We start from the raw sequence: 20,503 nt of genomic DNA on the forward strand, positions 1-20,503 counted from the left end.
GTTGTCCACATATTTTAAGTCAGACCCGCCGAGAGTAGTGATTCTAGTCGGGCGGGCGGGTGCAAGCAGCGTTCGATTGAAGAGCATGCATTTAGTTTTACTAGCGTTTAAGAGCAGTTGGAGGCCACGGAAGGAGTGTTGTATGGCATTGAAGCTCGTTTGGAGGTTTGTTAACACAGTGTCCAATGAAGGGCCAGATGTATACAAAATGGTGTCGTCTGAGTAGAGGTGGATCTGAGAGTCACCAGCAGCAAGAGCGACATCATTGATATACACAGAGAATAGAGTCAGCTCGAAAATTGAACCCTGTGGCACCCCCATAGAGACTGTCAGAGGTCCAGACAACAGGCCCTCCGATTTGACACATTGAACTCTATCTGAGAAGTAGTTGGTGAACCAGGCGAGGCAGTCATTTGAGAAACCAATGCTATTTAGTCTGCCAATAAGAATGCGGTGATTGACAGAGTCAAAAGCCTTGGCCAGGTCGATAAAGACGGCTGCACAGTACTGTCTTTTATCGATTACGGTTATTATATCGTTTAAGACCTTGAGTGTGGCTGAGGTGCACCCATGACTAGCTCATAAACCAGATTGCATAGCAGAGAAGGTACGGTGGGATTCGAAATGGTTGGCTTTCAAATACTTTCGAAAGGCAGGGCAGGATGGATATAGGTCTGTAACAGTTTGGATCTAGAGTGTCACCCCCTTTGAAGAGGGGGATGACCGTAGCAGCTTTCCAATCTCTGGGGATCTCAGACGATACGAAAGAGAGGTTGAACAGGCTAGTAATAGGGGTTGCGACAATTTCGGCGGCTAATTTTAGAAAGAAAGGGTCCAGATTGTCTAGCCCAGCTGATTTGTAGGGGTCCAGATTTTGCAGCTCTTTCAGGACATCAGCTATCTGAATTTGGGTGAAGGAGAAGCGGGGGGGCATGGGCAAGTTGCAGCGGAGGGTTCAGAGCTGGTGGCCGGGGTAGGGGTAGCCAGGTGGAAAGCATGGCCAGCCGTAGCAAAATGATTGAAATTCGCGATTATCGTAGATTTATCGGTGGTGACAGGGTTTCCTAGCCTCAGTGCAGTGGGTAGCTGGGAGGAGGTGCTCTTATTCTCCATGGACTTTACAGTGTCCCGAAACCTTTTGGAGTTAGTGCTACAGGATGCAAATTTCTGTTTGAGAAAGTTAGCCTTTGCTTTCCTAACTGATTGTGTATATTGGTTCCTGACTTCCCTGAAAAGTTGCATATCGCGGGGGCTGTTCGATGCTAATGCAGTACGCCAAAGGATGTTTTTGTGCTGGCCAAGGGCAGTCAAGTCTGGGGTGAACCAGGGGCTATATCTGTTTTTAGTTCTGAATTTTTTGAATGGGACATGCTTATTTAAGATGGAGAGGAAAGCACTTTTGAAGAACGTCCATTCATCCTCTACTGACGGAATATCCAATATCCATCCAGGATACCCGGCCCAGATCAATTAGAAAGGCCTGCTCGCTGAAGTGTTTTAGGGAGCGTTTGACAGTGATGAGGGGTGGTCGTTTGACCGCGGACCCATTACGGACGCAGGCAATAAGGCAGTGATCGCTGAGATCCTGGTTGAAGACAGCGGAGGTGTATTTAGAGGGTAAATGAGTCAGGATGATATCTATGAGGGTGCCCATGTTTACGGAGTTAGGGTTGTACCTGGTAGGTTCCTTGATAATTTGTGTGAGATTGAGGCCATCTAGTTTAGATTGTAGGATGGCCGGGGTGTTAAGCATATCCCAGTTTAGGTCACCAAGCAGTACGAACTTAGAGGATAGATCGGGGGCAAGCAATTCACATATGGTGTCCAGGGCACAACTGGGGGCTGAGGGGGGTCTGTAGCAAGCGGCAACAGTGAGAGACTTATTTCTGGAAAGGTGGATTTTTTGAAGTAGAAGCTCAAACTGTTTGGGCACAGACCTGGATAGTATGATAGAGCTCTGCAGGCTATCGCTACAGTAGATTGCAACTCCGCCACCTTTGGCAGTTCTATCTAGACAGAATATGTTGTAATCCTGGAAAGCCAGGATTCAGACACTGCTAGAACATCAGGGTTGGCAGAGTGTGCTAACGCAGTGAATAACTCAAACTTGGGGAGGAGGCTTCTGATGTTGACATGCAAGAATCCAAGGCTTTTACGGTTACAGAAGTCAACAAATGATAGTGCCTGGGGTGTAGGAGTGATACTGGGGGCTACAGGGCCTGGGTTAACCGCTACATCACCAGAGGAACAAAGGAGGAATAGAATAAGGATACGGCTAAAGGCTTAAAGAACTGGTCTTCTAGTGCGTTGGGTACAGCGTTGTAGAATAGATTCGGGGCATTATGTACAGACAAGGATATGGAAGGATATGAGTACAGTGGAGGTACACCTAAGCATTGGGTAACGATGAAAGAGGTAGCATCACTGGAGGTAACGATTGAGCCGGTCTCCGCGTGTATGGGGGGTGGGACAAAGGAGCTCTCTGAGGCTGGTTGAGCGGGACTGGAGGTTCTACAGTGAAATAGTACAATAAGAACTAGCCCAAACAGCAATAGGCTAGGCATATTGACATGGGAGAGAGGCATAATGCAATCACAGGTGTTATTCGAGAGGGCTGAGACAACAACTGGTAATGGCGACGAAAGTTTGGGCTGAGGCTAAACAGGATAGGGTACCGTGTAAAGGAACAGTCCAGCAGGTATCAGCTGTGTAGCTGAGTGATCATAAGGTCCAGTGAACAGCAATAGCTAAGTCCGGGAGCAGTTTGTAGGCTGCTACAGCACAGGCGAGCAGGAGGCACGGCTGTTGATTGTGCGTGCTAGCGGCACGGGGCTAGCAGATGGATCTTCGTGGTCGTCGCAACGGGAAGCCTGTTGAAACCACATCAGACGATTACGTCAGCAGACCAGTCATGATGAATCGGCGGGGCTCCGTGTCGACACTAGGAGGTCCCATCCGGTTGACAGAGAGGTAGATAGCCGGGAGATGGGCCTGGCTCGAGGCTAGCTCAAGGCTAACTGGTGCATCGGGACAGTGGTGAATTAGCCAACAACAGCCATTCGGTTGCAGCTAGCTAGTTGCGATGATCCGGTGTTAAGGTCCAGTGATTCAGTGATTCCGGCAGAAAATCCGATATGCTCTGGGTCGATAGCACGCTGTGCAGACCGATAATTGTCCAGGCTAGAGCTGGCTGGTAGGTAGTGCAGGCCACAGACAGTGGTGAAGACCGTTAACAGTGGCTAATAGCAAGTAGCTAGTTAGCTGCCTAGTTGGCTAGTTTCAGCCATAGGTTCTTGATAAAAATTAAGAAATAATAGAAATGTATACGGGTAAGAAAGTCTAGCTAGCTACATTTTCAGATATTACACGTTTCTAATTTTGTCAGAAAGTCGTTTTCATTTAAAGTTAAAGTGTACTGTTAGCTAGCTAGCTAACGTTACGTGTATGATCTGTGTAGTAATATTATTCGTATCTCAGAGCCATTTGCATTGCTAGTCATAGCCTAATGTTAGCTAGCTAACATTGAACCTGGTTGGTTAGATTCATGCAGGGTAGTAACGTTATGAGTTGGGATTATGGTTCATTGTTTAGCTAGCTAGCTACATGTCTAAACAAAAGACTCCACTATGCAAGTAATTATTTCAATAGAATGTTTATGATATCACTGCAACAACTGTCGATAGACATAGCTGGTAAATTCACTCTGGCTATCTACTCCAATTTCAGAGCACTCTCGTCTGAGTGTGTCAGAGTGCAGAATTACTGACGAATTTATGAACAGTCAACACCCATTGAATATGGCCGGTGTCAGTAAATGTTGGCAAAAAAAGCATAATTAAATTGTTGCCAGCAGCACAGTTGCAGTCAACAACGCTCTGGATAACATACAAACAGCCTAACCAGCTCTGCTAGGGCGAGTAAAATGGTCAGAGTGAGCTGTTCTCTCATTTGTGTCTGGAAGTAGCTAGCAAGCTAACCAATGTTAGCCAGTTAGCTTGGGTGCTTGACTGCTGTTGTTAGGTCAGAATGCTCGGATCAACCCTACTTTTCGGCCAGAGCGTCCAGTGTGCTCCGAGAGCGAAACACTCTGAATTTACGAACGGCCAATCTGACAACGCTCTGTGTTTACGAACGCCCAGAGCACACTCTGGCACTCTAGATTAAATTAACGAACACACCCGTAGTATAAACCAGCCTTTAGTCTTGAAATCTTTGGTTGTTTAGTACATAGCCTCACGTGTGTTTTTTGCCAATTTTAACCACACACTTGTTGTTTGTGTACATGGATTTTATGTCATATGTTTTTTCCCCCAACACCTCTTTCCATCAATTTGTACAGCAGACCCTCATGCTGAATTGAGTCAAAAGCTTTGCCTTTGTTTTGTTTGTTTGTCAATTAGTGTGTGTAGGGTGAATACGTGCTCTGTCGTAAGGTAATTTGGTAAAAAGCCAATTTGTCATTTGCTCAGTACATTGTTTTCACTGAGGAAATGTACAAGTCTGCAGTTAATGATAATGTAGAGGATTTTCCAAAGGTTGCTGTTGACGCATATCCCACGTTTGTTTTTGGGGTCAAATTTGTCTCCGCTTTTGTGGATTGGGGTTATCAGTCCTTGGTTCCAAACATTGGGGAAGATGCCAGAGCTGAGGATGATGTTAAAGAGTTTAAGTATAGCCAATTGGAATTTGTGGTCTGTATATTGTATCATTTCATGTAGGATACCATCAACACAACAGGCCTTTTGGGGTTGGAGGGTTTGTATTTTGTCCTGTAGTTCATTCAATGTAATTGGAGAATCCAGTGGGTTCTGATGGTCTTTAATAGCTGATTCTAAGATTTGTTATAGAGCCAAAAAGATTGTAGAAGTGGTTTATCTACACATCTCTGTTTTGGAACTCTTTGTGTTTTTGTTTTTTTGTGTGTGTTCCAATTTTCCCAGAAGTGGTTAGATTCTATGGATTCTTCAATTACATTGAGCTGATTTCTGATGTGCTGTTCCTTCTTTTTCTAGTGTTTTTCTGTATTGTTTTAGTGATTCACCATAGTGAAGGCGTAGACTTAGGTTTTCTGGGTCTCTATGTTTGGATAGGTTTCTCAATTTCTTTCTTAGGTTTTTGCATTCTTCATCAAACCATTTGTCATAGTTGTTAATTTTCTTAGGTTGTCTGCTTGAAATTGTTTGATTTGATAGGGAAGCTGAAAGGTCAAATATACTGTTTAGACTTTCTACTGCCAAGTATACACCTTCACTATTACAGTGAAATGTTTTGTCCAGGAAGTTGTCTAAAAGGGATTGAATTTGTTGTTGCCTAATTGTTTTTTGGTAGGTTTCTACAGTACTTTCCTTCCATCTATAGCATTTCTTAAAATTGTGCAGTTCCTTTGGCTTTGATGCCTCATGATTGAGTATTGCTCTGTTCAGGTAGACTGTGATTTTGCTGTGATCTGATAGGGGTGTTAGTGGGCTGACTGTGAACGCTCTGAGAGACTCTGGGTTGAGGTCAGTGATAAGGTAATCTACAGTACTACTGCCAAGAGATGAGCTGTAGGTGTACCTACCATAGGAGTCTCCTCGAAGCCTACCATTGACTATGTACAGACCCAGCATGTGACAGAGCTGCAGGAGTTTTGACCCCTTTTTGTTGGTTGTTTTGTCATAGTTGTGTCTAGGGGGGCATATTTTGGAGGGAATACTGTCACCTCCAGGTAGGTGTTTGTCCCCCTGTGTGCTGAGAGTGTCAGGTTCTTGTCCAGTTCTGGCATTTAGGTCGCCACAGACTAGTACATGTCCCTGGGTCTGGAAATGGTTGATCTCCCCCTCTAGGATGGAGAAGCTGTCATCGTTAAAGTATGGAGGTTCTATTGGGGGGATATAGGTAGCACACATGAGTACATTTTTCTCTGTTGAGATCATTTCCTTATTAATTTCTAGCCAGATGTAAAATGTTCCTGTTTTGACTAATTTAATAGTGTGTGTTAGGTCTGCTCTATACCAAATTAGCATACCCCCTAAGTCTCTTCCCTGTTTCACACCTGGTAGTTTGGGGTATGGGACTACCAGCTTTCTGTAACCTAGAGGGCAACCAGTGGGTCCGTCTCCTCTATCCCATGTTTCTTGTAGGATGACAATGTCTGTTTTTCCAATTTATTTGATGAAGTTTAGGTTCCTGCTCTATAGGCCAAAGGCAGATGACCTCAGACCTTGTTCTCTCTCTCTCTCTCTCTCTCTCTCTCTCTCTCTCTCTCTCTCTCTCTCTCTCTCTCTCTCTCTCTCTCTCTCTCTCTCTCTCTCTCTCTCTCTCTCTCTCTCTCTCTCTCTCTCTCTCTCTCTCTCTCTCTCTCTCTCTCTCTCTCTCTCTCTCTCTCTCTCTCTCTCTCTCTCTCTCTCTCTCTCTCTCTCTCTCTCTCTCTCTCTCTCTCTCTCTCTCTCTCTCTCTCTCTCCTTTATCCGCCACAATCAAATTACCCGCAGAAAAGAGAGGGAATGGGAGAGAGAAGGGGGGTGAGAGAATCTGCCCATTGCCTATATGACAGTGTGGAAAGGGGGGTTCTCGTTTGGCGAGGAAGCACAAGTGTATCCTACCGCGGAATACTTTTGATATCTGCCACACCCCCTTTGTATCAGCTACGTTTAAAAACAATATGCTAGTTTTATCTATAAAATGTCTTGCACAGCTAACTTAATTTGATTTGAGCACTTTACACATGTATTTTCGGATCCACCTAAATAATTTGCCTAATGTGGAGTGGAGAAAGACCATCTAATTTCAAGCACCGCATTTCCATCCATGTTCACTCTCCTTGCCGACTCTCCTCGATTCACTTTGATCTTTTTCAAAAGGAGGTGAGAGAGGACGGAGGAGAGTGGATGCAGGAGGTGAGCAGATCTAATTGATAGAAGGCCTGGGTCTGTCAGGGCACTATCCCATTCCCAACTCATCTTTCCCTCTTCATCATCCCTTCCTTTTCTTTCTCATCAGTTACATGCTGTTCTTTTTTTTACCCAACAGGGATATATAAATATCATGAAATACTCAGTAACACTTGACATTAAGTTGCTCTTACACCTGTGTAGCAACACTGTAATTACTGTAGAAATAATATTGTACTCATATTTATGTTGTAACATAGCAATAGTTTTTCAATTGCATAAGAAACTGCAATACAATTTTGTTACTGGAGTAATTTCGCAATGTGTTACGAAGCCAAAACAAAGGATCACTACCCAGCAAACAGTTTCTTGACAATTTCTCGCATGGAATAGCCTTCATCTCTCAGAACAAGAATAGACTGATGAGTTTCAAAAGAAAGTTATTTGTTTCTGGTCATTTTGAGCCTGTAATCGAACCCACAATTGCTGATGCTCCAGATACTCAACTAGTCTCAAGAAGGCCAGTTTTATTGCTTCTTTAATCTGCACAACAGTTTTCAGCTGTGCTAACATAATTGCAAAAGGGTTTTCTAATGATCAATTAGCCTTTTAAAATGATAAACTTGGATTAGCAAACACAACGTGCCATTGGAACACAGGACTGATGGTTGCTGATAATGGGCCTCTTTACGTCTATGTAGATATTCCATAAAAAAATCAGCCGTTTCAAGCTACAATTGCCATTTACAACATTAACAATGTCTACACTGTATTTCTGATCAATTTGATGTTATTTTAATGGACAAAAAAATAGCTTTCTTTCGAAAACAAGGACATTTCTAAGTGACCCCAAACCTTTGAACGGTAGTGTATATGTTAAAAGCACTGTTTGTGTGTGGGTGTCCCTAACATTGCTAACAGACAAAGAGCTGTTAATGGATCAGTGGTTCACCAATCAGCGCCTTGATGGGCTTGGCAACAGTAACAAGGGGTGATGTGTAATGAAACTAGGGTGCGAGTGCCCTGGGTAGACATTTCAGCGAACATCAGGTGACAAAAACCTCCAGAGGACCATGACACAACTTCCCAAGAACGTCCAAAAAACATCCCCAAGGACGTCCCCGGGAAAAAACGGGAACTAGACAAAACCTCCAGGGGACCATGACATAACATCCCAAGGAGAGGGATTCCTAAAGCCTAGAGTGAAGTCCTAACCCCGGCCTCTAAAACCCGGGCTAGTCCCATGTACCCCCATACAGCAGACCTGCTAGAGCACAGCACAACACAATTATACTGTACACCAACCATGGACTCTACCTAAAACCATATATTATTTGATCCTACACCCCACTCGAACATGTAAACACACATACCCACACATTAACAAGCTCTCGCACACACACACGCAGACACAAACATTTACCCAAACCTATCCCAAATCCTCAACGCCCCCTCCCCCAGCCTGTGAATACACTGAGCTAACTGAACTAAGCGCTGATTGAGGCAGTAATCCCGATGAATCTGATGTTTTATGTATCGATTGATCTGACTCTTTTATTCACTTCTCCTCTTTAAGCAGCTGTGCATCTGGGCTGATTAGCACCAGTCAGCTCTCTCCCAGGACTAGTACTGCTGTGTGTGTATGCCTGTCGCCTGGGACTCATGCCTCTGTGTGTGTGTGTGTGTGTGTGTGTGGGGGGGGGGATTTGGGTGGTGGTATGTGTGTCTGTGTGTGTGTGCGCTTGCGAGCACGCGTACACACACACACGTGTAAAAACAGAAACTACAGCAGAGCACTGGGAGCAATTAACATTGGCACTCTTCTCTCCTCATTCCTACTGATCACATTCATTCAGACAAAATAACAACACAAACTCAACCAAACAAATAAGACAAACCCCATACCACAGCGCTAATTGCGAACCTAATTATTGCACCGGCTGCGACTGGTGGTGTAACAAAGCACAGCTCTGTCAAACGCTGAGCATCTCTTCATCACAAAGGAATCAAGGCGCACAGTAATTTCAACAAATATATGTTGTCTAAACTTAATAATATTAAAAACTGGAAATTCATGTGTATTGATAAACAAAAACAGTGGGTGCTTTGACGGAAACAGACATAAACAAAATGTTACTTTAAGTGACAAAACAAGCAAGTATAGTGTAGAGAATCATTGTACCATCTAAACCGCTGTGAAATATATTTTCAATAACCAAAAATATTGTATTTTCAGCTGTTTTGAAGCTTGTGTACAAAACCAAAAGTAAAAGACGCAAAAACAAACTTAAGAACGGGAAGTATAGAAAAAGCGCTCATAGAACATATCTACCGCTTCTTAGACTTGATTTCAATGAGAATGGCAGGTCTATAACTCAGATTCCTATGTGAATCTGGTCGAGTTGCCCAAAATGTTACATATTGCAGCTTTAATACTGAACTTAGATAGATGCAAAACTAGTGGGGGGTTATAGGCAAAAAAAGTATGTCCTCTTCATTGCCCTGGGCCATTGGGATTTCATTGGACCAGAGGTTAAAGTAAGACCAAGGACCTGATAGTGGACCACAGGAAACGGGGGGGCGAGCATGCCCCCAACCACATCAACGGGGCTGCAGTGGAGCGGGTCGAAAGCTTCCTCGGTGTCCAAATCACTAAGAACTTAAAATGGTCGACACACTCGCACAGTCGTTAAGAAGGCGCGACAGCGCCTCTTCCCCGTCAGGAGGTTGAAAAGGTTTGGCATGGGCCCTCAAATCCTCCAAAAGTTCTACAGCTGTAACATTGAGAGCATCTTGACTGGCTGCATCACTGCTTAGTATGGCAACAGCACCGCACTACACTGGGCTGTGGTGTGGACAGCTCAGTACATCACTGGGGCCGAGCTCCCTGCAATCCAGGACCTACAGTAGGGAGAACAAGTATTTGATACACTGCCGATTTTGCAGATTTTCCTACTTACAAAGCATGTAGAGGTCTGTAATTTTTATCATAGGTACACTTCAACTGTGAGAGACGGAATCTAAAACAAAAATCCAGAAAATCACGTATGATTTTTAAGTAATTAATTTGCATTTTATTGCATGACATAAGTATTTGATACATCAGAAAAGCAGAACTTAATATTTGGTACAGAAACCTTTGTTTGCAATTACAGAGATCATACGTTTCCTGTAGGTCTTGACCAGGTTTGCACACACTGCAGCAGGGATTTTGGCCCACTCCTCCATACAGACCTTCTCCAGATCCTTCAGGTTTCGGGGCTGTCGCTGGGCAATATGGACTTTCAGCTCCCTCCAAAGATTTTCTATTGGGTTCAGGTCTGGAGACTGGCTAGGCCACTCCAGGACCTTGAGATGCTTCTTATGGAGCCACTGCTTAGTTGCCCTGGCTGTGTGTTTCGGGTCGTTGTCATGCTGGAAGACCCAGCCACGACCCATCTTCAATGTTCTTACTGAGGGAAGGAGGTTGTTGGCCAAGATCTCGCGATACATGGCCCCATCCATCCTCCCCTCAATACGGTGCAGTCGTCCTGTCCCCTTTGCAGAAAAGCATCCCCAAATAATGATGTTTCCACCTCCATGCTTCACGGTTGGGATGGTGTTCTTGGGGTTGTACTCATCCTTCTTCTTCCTCCAAACACAGCGAGTGGAGTTTAGACCAAAAAGCTATATTTTTGTCTCATCAGACCACATGACCTTCTCCCATTCCTCCTCTGGATCATCCAGATGGTCATTGGCAAACTTCAGACGGGCCTGGACATGCGCTGGCTTGAGCAGGGGGACCTTGAGTGCGATGCAGGATTTTAATCCATGACAGCGTAGTGTGTAACTAATGGTTTTCTTTGAGACTGTGGTCCCAGCTCTCTTCAGGTCATTGACCAGGTCCTGCTGTGTAGTTCTGGGCTGATCCCTCACCTTCCTCATGATCATTGATGCCCCACGAGGTGAGATCTTGCATGGAGCCCCAGACCGAGGGTGATTGACCGTCATCTTGAACTTCTTCCATTTTCTAATAATTGCGCCAACAGTTGTTGCCTTCTCACCAAGCTGCTTGCCTATTGTCCTGTAGCCCATCCCAGCCTTGTGCAGGTCTACAATTTTATCCCTGATGTCGTTACACAGCTCTCTGGTCTTGGCCATTGTGGAGAGGTTGGAGTCTGTTTGATTGAGTGTGTGGACAGGTGTCTTTTATACAGGTAACGAGTTCAAACAGGTGCAGTTAATACAGGTAATGAGTGGAGAACAGGAGGGCTTCTTAAAGAAAAACTAACAGGTCTGTGAGAGCCGGAATTCTTACTGGTTGGTAGGTGATCAAATACTTATGTCATGCAATAAAATGCAAATTAATTACTTAAAAATCATACAATGTGATTTTCTGGATTTTTGTTTTAGATTCCGTCTCTCACAGTTGAAGTGTACCTATGATAAAAAGTACAGACCTCTACATGCTTTGTAAGTAGGAAAACCTGCAAAATCGGCAGTGTATCAAATACTTGTTCTCCCCACTGTATATATCAGGTAGTGTGTTTTTGTTCTACCTTCATATTTGTTGTATTACATTGTTATTGATTACTGCATTGTTGGGGTTGGAGCTTGCATGAAAGGCATTTCACTGTACTTGTGCATGTGACATTAAAAACTTGAAACATGAAAGGTCCTTAGACCAGAGGGGAAAAGTCATTAAACCAGAAGGAAAAAGTCCTTAGACCTGAGGGGAAAAGTCCTTATAACAGAGGGGAATAGTCCTTAGACCAGAGGGGAAAAGCTCTTATAACAGAGGGGAAAAGTCCTTATAACAGAGGGCAAAAGTCCTTAAACCAGAAGGGGAACAGTCCTTACACGAGAGGGGGAACAGTCCTTAGACCAGAGGGGGAACAGTCCTTAGACCATAGGGGGAACAGTCCTTAGACCAGAGGGGGAACAGTCCTTAGACGAGAGGGGGAACAGTCCTTAGACCAGAGGGGGAACAGTCCTTAGACCAGGGGGGGAACAGTCCTTATAACAGAGGGGGGAAATCCTTAGATCAAAGGTAAAAAAGTCCTTGTAACAGAGAGCTAAAGTCCTTAGAACAGACGGGAAAAGTCCTTAAACCAGAGGGGAAATGTCCTTAGACCAGAGGGGGAAAGTCCTTATAACAGAGATAAAAAGTCATTAGATCAGAGGGGGAATAGTCCTTAGACCAGAGGGGGAAAGCCCTTATAACAGAGGGGAAAAAGTGAATGCATGCGTGTCGCCGCTTATTACCACTCTGCATACAACTTCCTGTCACATGGCACATTAAGAAAACTGATGACTGTTGGGGTTAAAACGGACATACGTTCATCTTTTCTTTCATTATGGAGAGTCTCTTCTGATTCACTCAGAGGCCAGAGTGGTCTCACACTTTTCCCCCCATCACTAGCAAACACAGCTGATTAAACTAATTGCATTCTAAACTAAAGATCATGATTAGTTGATTATTGGAGTCAGGTGTGTTAGCTGGGGCTGGGGCAAAAGTGTGACACCAATCAGGCCCCAGAGGACTGGAGTTGCCCTTCCCTGCCCTAAAGCAAGGGAACAAGGACTGCACACATTCAAGATACGGCTTCCTATAGCGGTCCACTAGCTCCAGCCCCTGCTAAACCTGGATGTGTTTCTGGCAGTGTTTGGAAGAAGATTGTGATCCTGGTGGTTGGTTTGGTGTACTTGGGGTATCATCTAAAGCCCCTCGTAGGCCTGATCAGAGTAGAACCTCCACACAGAGCCCAGAAGACAACAAAGAGCTGAAGAAACAAGAGTTTCAAGGGATACTTCGGGATTTTGGCAGAGTCCCTTTATCTACTTCCCCAGAGTCAGATAAACTTGTGGATACCATTTGTCTCTGCGTGCAGTGACTGGAAGTCTATGGGTATCTGCTAGCATTTGACCCATATCTTTTTGAGAATTTGTTTTATCACTTCTTAAACAAAAGCTCTTTCTCTCAGCAATTGTATTAGTATAAAATAATATAATGTTCCCATTTTTTTAGCATACAATATAGCTCAGTATTTGTATGATATATTTTATAGTATTTTTTGGTCATCTTTATCGAGGGTGACAATAATATCCGCTCTTCTCTTAACAGTGATACATCTTGAGAGGGTGATAAATTGTTGTTTATGGGGGTACATTTACAGGGGGGTGCCAAAGGGCGGTACAACACCAAACCCCCACCCCCTCACCAGGGGGACAGGATTTTATTTACTGTCCTCTGTCCCGAATCGTAATCAGATCCTTCCACACACCCCGGGTTTCCTGACGACTGGAGCACAATCTACCCATGTGCATAAACACCCACCATAAATAAGCCACACACATTCAATATTCACATATTCAAATATCCACATATTCAAATGGGACTGAAATACAGCTGTACACATACAAACAGAGCACACGTGATGTTTAGTGTCTTAAAAACCAGGCTCTGGTATTAAAAGGTCAACTAAAACACAAACACTGTAGCGTTGCTGTCATTTGTTCACACACACAACACATACACACACGATACTGTGGAGAAAACCTTCTGTACGGCCAACTCCAAACACACGTGTGCGCGCACTCACACACACACACACACACACACACACACACACACACACACACACACACAGCAGGGCTGGGGTTAGGTCCAGTGCACCATGGCCTCTGACCTCTGGGTCAGGGTCAAGATTGAGTCTGACTGACCGACTGCTCAGAGATGCCCCCCCCCACCTCTTAAAACAGATTATCCTCCAGCGTCTGGGGCTGGACTCTACAGGCTTGATTACCAGAGGCCTGACGTCCCACTGTGCTCCCATTGTGGTCCTACTGTGGTCCCATTGTGGTCAATAAGCCATTAGAGCTCTTCAAAGCAATGCCGTCGTATGGGCAGCCACTCTGGTGGTCTAGCCTAAGATCAAATATATAGTTGGTGTGTATCGATTGTGTGCGTGCATGCATGCGTGTGTGCATGCGTGTATGTACGTTCGTGCATGCACATGCGTATGTGTAACATAACGTTGCCTCTTGAAAACAGAGAGACCAGTGAAGTCTATGCAGCTCCATCCATCAGCCATATAGCAGAGTTCTGTCCAGCCAAGCCAACCAGAGACAGCCTCGTCTTTACATTAGGCCTATATAGCTAGCTACCTCCTGTTTACCTAAATGCAAAAGTGCCAACACAGAGGCTGCATCCCCAATTGACCCTATTCCCTTTATAGTGCCCTGCTTTGCACTGCTTTTGACTAGGGCCCATAGGTCAAAAGCAGTGCACTATAAAGGGAATAGGGTGCCATTTGGGACGCGGCCCTATTGATTCCTGCTGTTTATGCATGTAGTCTTCTTTTGAATAATTCACACAGTCCTTTTATAGAGTAGTAAATCAATGACCTCCCTGCCTGCGCCTCCCCTCACCCACCTGCTCCTCCTCCTCTCTGCTGCTCCTCCCGTTCAGTCAGAGGAGCTGGACTCATAACTCCTCACTACAGAGGGTAGGGGGTAGAGGCGGGTGAAGGAGGAGAGAGGGCATTACCGATGAAGTCAACAAACTCTTCTTGGAGTTTTTTGTCCACCACCCTCTCTAGTCTACACTCTCTGTTACATGGTATCAGGGTGTTGCCAATTGCGCTCTTTCTCCATCCCTCCCTCACAGTCTTTCCTTCCACTTTTCCTCTCCCTCTCTCCATGTCTCTCTCTCATCCTCCCTCCCTCTCTCCCACTCTCAATGTATCTCTCCCTCCTTCCTTCTCTCTCAAGGGAGCTGGTGTCCTCATCTGGTTGGGAGGACCATAGGGACAGAGGTAAGTGTTGAGTGTCTGACACAACAAGTACACAAACTGTACACACCCAGACATGCACAATGAACCAACCAACAGAATTAGGGATGTGGCCTGTGTGCTCCAGCCTAGGCTACCAGAGTCGGCATGGGTTCTGACTCCAAATTCTTCTACCTTTCCTGTCTCCTCTTCACTGTTCAATCTCATAAAACCATTATTTATTTATTTTTACATTTAAAAACACTAATAGTTAGGGAATACAGTGCATTCGGAAAGTATTCAGACCGCTTCCCTTTTCCACATTTTGTTACGTTACAGCCTTATTCTAAAATGGATAAAAAAAAAAAAAATTCTCATCAATACCCCATAATGACATAGCGAAAACAGGGTATTATATTTGTCTTAAAATGTCTTAAAAATAAAAAACTGAAATACCTTATTTATATAAGTATTCAGACCCTTTGCTATGAGACTCGAAATTGAGCTCAGATGCATCCTGTTTCCATTGATCATCCTTGATATGTTTCTACAACATGAGTCCACCTGTGGTAAATTCAATTGATTGGACATGATTTAGAAAGGCACACACCTGTCTATATAAGGTCCCACAGTTGACAGTGCATGTCAGAGCAAAAACCAAGCCATGAGGTCGAAGGAATTGTCCGTAGAGCTCCGAGACAGGATTGTGTCGAGGCACAGATCTGGGGAAGGGTACCAAAAAATATATGCAGCATTGAAGATCCCCAAAACACAGTGGCCTCCATCATCCATCTTAAATGGAAGCTGGCCGCCCGGCCAAATTCTTCATAGAGCTGGCCGCCCGGCCAAATTGAGCAATCGGGGGAGAAGGGCCTTGGTCAGGGAGGTGACCAAGAACCCGATGGTCACTCTGACAGAGCTCCAGAGTTCCTCTGTGGAGATGGGAGAACCATCCAGGACAACCATCTCTGCAGCACTCCATCAATCATGCCTTTATGGTAGAGTGGTCAGACGGAAACCACTCCTCAGTAAACGGCACATGACAGCCCGCTTGGAGTTCGCCAAAAGGCACCTAAAGGACTCTCAGACAATGAAAAACAAGATTCTCTGGTCTGATGAAACCAAGAGTGAACTCTTTGGCCTGAATGCCAAGTGTCACGTCTGGAGGAAACCTGGCACCATCCCTACGGTGAAGCATGGTGGTGGCAGCATCATGCTGTGGGGATGTTTTTCAGCGGCAGGGACTGGAAGACTAGTCAGGATCGAGGGAAAGATGAACGGAGCAAAGTACAGAGAGATCATTGATGAAAACCTGCGCCAGAGCGCTCAGGACCTCAGACTGGGGCGAAGGTTCACCTTCCAACAGGACAACGACCCTAAGCACACAGCCAAGACAACGCAGGAGTGGCTTCGGAACAAGTCTCTGAATGTCCTTGAGTGGCCCAGCCAGAGCCCGGACTTGAACCCGATCAAACATCTCTGGAGAGACCTGAAAATAGCTGTGCAGCAACACTCCCCATCCAACCTGACAGAGCTTGAGAGGATCTGCAGAGAATGGGACAAACTCCCCAAATACAGGTGTGCCAAGCTTGTAGGTCATACCCAAGAAGACTCAAGGCTGTAATCGCTGCCAAAGGTGTTTCAACAAAGTACTGAGTAAAGGGTCTGAATACTTATGTAAATGTATTTTTTAAATTTATTATTTTTAATAAATTTGCAAACATTCTAAAAACCAGTTTTTGCTTTGTCATTATCGGGTATTGTGTGTAGATTGATGAGGGGAAAAAACCATTTAATCAATTTTAGGATAAGGCTGTAACATAACAAAATGTGGAAAAAGTCAAGGGGGCTGAATCCTTTCCAAATGCACTGTATGTACAATTGCACAGCTGAATTTGGGGGCACTTGAATTTGATGTAATTCGCAAAGCTGCTAAAGGTTGTTTGCTTCCCTAGATCATCTGTAAATCAGAAAATCTAACTTCGGGGTCATCTGCTTTCGCGGTGCTGGGGGTCGTCGAGAAAAAAACATTTGCGTTTCATATTGTGGGTCATTTGGTAGGATGGTTCCTTAAAGTGAGCGAGGCGGTGGTTTAGTATGCAAGGAGCACAGCTACACTAGGCTAAGGGAGGTGACTCTGACTGGCTCTACATCCAGAGTGCCATCACCCCCTTTGACCTCCTTCTATTATTCATCCCTCCATCATCAGGAAAAGGGAAAAAAAGGCACCTGGAATCTGCTGTTCGTTCCCACCCAAAAAGGAGGAGAGGAAAACCTTTTCACTTTGTTGCATGGCACTCTGACCCCGGTATTAAAGAGAGAACAGAAGAAACCAGGAGATGTTGGACATTAAATTTTCAGAACCGTCCCTGGGGTCTTTTTTAGGGGGCCTGACTGATTCGCAGGAGTGGCCCCGAGTATAGACTTCATATGACAGAGAGAGAGAGAGGTAGAGGAAGAGAGAGGGAGAGAGGGAGAGAGAGAGAGAGAGGACGAGAAAAGGAGAGAGAGAGAGGTGCCAAGGAAGCACTGCCAATATTCATAAAACGCAGACACATACAATGAGATAACTGATTAAATGTGTAGAAAGGCACAATGGAGTGGGTGTGTGATGAAGATGTGTGTATCTGTGTGTTGGCATGCGTATGTGTGCTTGTGTGTATGAGAGGGGGCCGAGCTAAATGTGCCTCATCAAGTCATCATCAACGTACGAGGACGAAAGAATCTGCAGCCTCTCTCTCCTCGCGCACACATTTCATTCCCACATCAAAAAGTCATTTAAAACATAACAAAAAGACTAAGGGTGAGTAACCCCCCAACCCCCCCAGACTACATCCCTCCCTCTCTCCCTCTGTCAGCTCGAGGTATTCAAAGCCCATTCCGATGCATGTTCATTTGGGATGCAGATATCAAAGATGGCTGTGAACAGTGAGAGGGATCGTGAGGGAGTACTGTAGGAATTAGAACTTACCAGATGTTCTAATGCTGCTTTGATGCTGGCGCTGTCCCTGCAACACAATAACACATTTCCTCCTCTTTAAATAAAGTGTGGGTTACGACTCTTTAAATAAAAAAGGGTTCACACAAAATCTACAACACGCATGCGCATGCACAGACACACACACAGAACGAGAGAGAGACACAGACACACCCCACTCCTATCCCGTTCATAATTGCTTTTTATCAAGGGGTGTTGTTCATTTGGTGTTTTAAAGGGAGAAGCATTTCAAAGGAGGCCTGTCTTTCTCTTACAGAGCCTGTGCTATCATTTCAATACAGAGTGTTAGACAGGGAACACACACACACACAGGGAACAAACAATCGCTCTGGGCAACCAAAAGGTGTTGTCGTCCTCTTTAGCCGGATGATGATGAAGATAATACTCTGTGTGTGTGTGTGTGCGTGTGCATGTATTCTGAAGGTATAGTAATTGCTGTACAAGACATGATACTCAGCTGGTTACAGGTAACTTTCCTTGAAATAGTCCCTTTCCCCTGATCCCATCTGATTGTGAACATTTACAGTGAATGTACAGCAAACATATTTTACATTTAGGCTACATTTGGTCATTTAGCAGACGCTCTAATCCAGAGCGATTTACAGTCAGTGCATTCGACTATGTTAGACAACTACATATCATAGTCATAATAAGTCAACTTTCCTCAAAGCGGCTATCAGCAAAATCAGTGCTAGTAAGAAAAGACAACTGCAAGTACACAAGAAAGGCAAGTACAAGTTAGCAAACACTACATCCAGTCAGAGAGGAAGAGACGAAGCAAGAGGTTTTACTCCGGCCAAAATCTGTTTACGAAGTAAGGAATTTCTGTATGGAGGTCAATGAGTGTTGAATTTAGTCAACAAAAAATGTAGTCGCTAATTTGCTACGGGAGGCTTATTTGATCGAATAGAAGTTTCGTAATGGTTAGGTTGTTCCGAATGCACTAATATGAGTGGCATTTCGTCAACATACTCCAAAACGACTTTATATCGGAGTTGTGCCTGTTGTCATAGAGATGGATAGAGGACTCATCATGGATATAACTCATTTAGCATGGTCAATTGCCATTCAGGGCTTCCACCATTTTAAAGTAGTCAACTGGGTGGGGATTCCTATGAGATGGGAGCAATCAGCCAATGAAGAAGAACATTTACTATATTAAAAAGGGACATAGCCTCAGTGGCGCTGCCCATGCTGTCAAAGACGCTATAATGGCACAGACACAAAGACGAGGGCACTATCTACAGTGAGGAAAAAAAGTTTTTGATCCCCTGCTGATTTTGTACGTTTTCCCACTGACAAAGAAATGATCAATCTATAATTTTAATGGTAGGTTTATTTGAACAGTGAGAGTAAGAATAACAACAACAAAATCCAGAAAAATGCATGCCAAAAATGTTATAAATTGATTTGCATTTTAATCAGGGAAATAAGTATTTGACACCCTCTCAATCAGAAAGATTTCTGGCTCCCAGGTGTCTTTTATACCGGTAACAAGCTGAGATTAGGAGCACACTCTTAAAGGGAGTGCTCCTAATCTCAGCTTGTTACCTGTATAAAAGACACCTGTCCACAGAAGCAATCAATCAGATTCCAAACTCTCCAACATGGCCAAGACCAAAGAGCTCTCCAAGGATGTCAGGGACAAGATTATAGACCTACACAAGGCTGGAATGGGCTACAAGACCATCGCCAAGCAGCTTGGTGAGAAGGTGACAACAGTTGGTGCGATTATTCGCAAATGGAAGAAACACAAAAGACCTGTGAATCTCCCTCGGACTGGGGCTCCATGCAAGATCTCACCTCGTGGAGTTGCAATGATCATGAGAACGGTGAGGAATCAGCCCAGAACTACACGGGTGAGGAATCAGCCCAGAACTACACGGGAGGATCTTGTCAATGATCTCAAGGCAGCTGGGACCATAGTCACCAAGAAAACAATTAGTAACACACTACGTCGTGAAGGACTGAAATCCTGCAGCGCCCGCAAGGTCCCCCTGCTCAAGAAAACACATATACAGGCCCGTCTGAAGTTTGCCAATGAACATCTGAATGATTCAGAGGAGAACTGGGTGAAAGTGTTGTGGTCAGATTAGACCAACATCTAGCTCTTTGGCATCAATTCAACTCGCCGTGTTTGGAGGAGGAGGAATGCTGCCTATGACCCCAAGAACACCATCCCCACCGTCAAACATGGAGGTGGAAATATAATTTTTCTGCTAAGGGGACAGGACAACTTCACCGCATCAAAGGGACGATGGACGGCGCCATGTACCGTTAAATCTTGGGTGAGAACCTCCTTCCCTCAGCCAGGGCATTGAAAATGGGTTGTGGATGGGTATTCCAGCATGACAATGACCCAAAACACACGGCCAAGGCAACAAAGAAGCACATTAAGGTCTTGGAGTGGCCTAGCCAGTCTCCAGACCTTAATCCCATAGAAAATCTGTGGAGGGAGCTGAAGGTTTGAGTTGCCAAACGTCAGGCTCGAAACCTTAATGACTTGGAGAAGATCTGCAAAGAGGAGTGGGACAAAATCCCTCCTGAGATGTGTGCAAACCTGGTGGCCAACTACAAGAAATGTCTGACCTCTGTGATTGCCAACAAGGGTTTTGCCACCAAGTACTAAGTCATATTTTGCAGAGGGGTCAAATACTTATTTCCCTCATTAAAATGCAAATCAATTTATAACATTTTTGACATGCGTTTTTCTGGATTTTGTTGTTGTTATTCTTTCTCTCACTGTTCAAATAAACCTACCATTCAAATTATAGACTGATCATGTCTTTGTCAGTGGGCAAACGTACAAAATCAGCACGGAATCAAATACTTTTTTCCCTCACTGTATGAGGACATGTATTTCCATTGTCAGTGTGGTCACT

The 20,503-nt window shown here is 44.6% G+C and overlaps 1 long non-coding RNA gene across 1 annotated transcript in view; it reads right to left on the reverse strand.

The window, feature by feature from the left end:
- LOC121567332 overlaps positions 1-20,503 on the reverse strand; it is a 104,993-nt gene that overhangs the window by 9,195 nt on the left and 75,295 nt on the right. Inside the window, exon 5 of the long non-coding RNA XR_006001097.1 lies at positions 17,595-17,631. This is a non-coding gene — a long non-coding RNA (uncharacterized LOC121567332). The remainder of the gene's footprint in view (positions 1-17,594; positions 17,632-20,503) is intronic.

The sequence above is a fragment of the Coregonus clupeaformis genome, chromosome 6, assembly GCF_020615455.1.
Source record: "Coregonus clupeaformis isolate EN_2021a chromosome 6, ASM2061545v1, whole genome shotgun sequence".
Lineage (NCBI taxonomy): Eukaryota > Metazoa > Chordata > Actinopteri > Salmoniformes > Salmonidae > Coregonus > Coregonus clupeaformis.